Source organism: Phoca vitulina, unplaced genomic scaffold (assembly GCF_004348235.1).
Source record: "Phoca vitulina isolate PV1807 unplaced genomic scaffold, GSC_HSeal_1.0 scaffold25, whole genome shotgun sequence".
In the NCBI taxonomy this organism is placed as follows: Eukaryota; Metazoa; Chordata; class Mammalia; order Carnivora; family Phocidae; genus Phoca; species Phoca vitulina.
Window position 1 is genome coordinate 29,498,026 of NW_022589728.1, and position 1,295 is coordinate 29,499,320.

Below are 1,295 nucleotides of genomic sequence, written 5' to 3' on the forward strand. Positions count from 1 at the left end.
TTATCTTAGAGCAGCAAAAGTGAACCCTCAATTAGGATTCTTTTTTTTTTTTTTTTTGAGAGGCGGGCAAAGGGAGAGAGAGAATCTTTTTTTTTTAAGATTTTTTTTTTTTATTTATTCATTTGAGACACACAGATACAGAGAGAGAGAGAGAGCATGAGCAGGGACAGAGGCAGAGGGAAAGTGAGAAGCAGCCTTCCCGCTGAGCCAGGAGCCCGATGCGGGACTCCATCCCAGGATTCTGGGATCATGACCTGAGCCGAAGGCAGACGCTTAACCATCTGAGCCACCCAGGTGCCCAGGAGAGAGAGAATCTTAAGCAGGCTCCACACCCAGTGCAGAGCCTGACTTGGACTTAATCTAACGACCCCGAGATCATGACCTGAGCAGAAATCAAGAGTTGGACGCTTAACTGAGCCACCCAGATGCCCCAGGATTCATTTTATAAAGTATATCTTTGTAAGTTGTTTTCAAGGTTATATTTAAATTCTCAAATTTTCCTATCTCTCTCTCTACCAACTAATCACCGATTAGCATCATTATCACAGTTAGCACTTAGTAAGCACATATTATATTTGCCAGGAGTTATGCTAAGTGCTTTATGTGGATTATCTAAATGAATATCCTCATCAGGTAATTACTAAAAGTATTCCCATTTTACAGATGAGAAAACTCAGTTGGTGGAACCAGGATTCAAACCTGAAGTCTGACTCCAGAGCCCACCTTCTTAATCATTCCACCATCCTGCTTCTTGCTGCTATCACCTCGGTGATATTTAGGCGAAATATATTCTAGGCATTTATCTACTTGGGTCATAAAAAGGACAAAAATACATCTGTGTATGTCTGGAAGTAAAGGAAAGTAAATTATTCTTCAAATGGATTACAGTGGACTTAGGACTGATGTAGTAAAAATGTCTAGTTCTTTTTTATTTTTCTAAAGATTTCATTTATTTATTTGAGAGAGAGAGAGGATACAAGAGGGGAGAGGGACAGAGGGGCAGAGAAGCAGACTCCCCACTAGGCATGGGGCCCGATGTGGGGCTCAATCCCAGGACCCTGGGATCATGACCTGAGCAGAAGGCAGATAGATGCCTAATCACCTGAGCCACCCAGGTGCCCCCAAAATGTCTAGTTCTTATTTACAAATCTGCTAAGTGAGAAATCACTTAATGTTCTGTGTAAGGCTTTAAAAGCACACATGAAGCAAAAAAAAAAAAAGTAACTTTAAAATTGGCAAGGTTCTGAATAGACATTTTTCCAAAGAAGATACACAAATGACTCACAGGTATATGA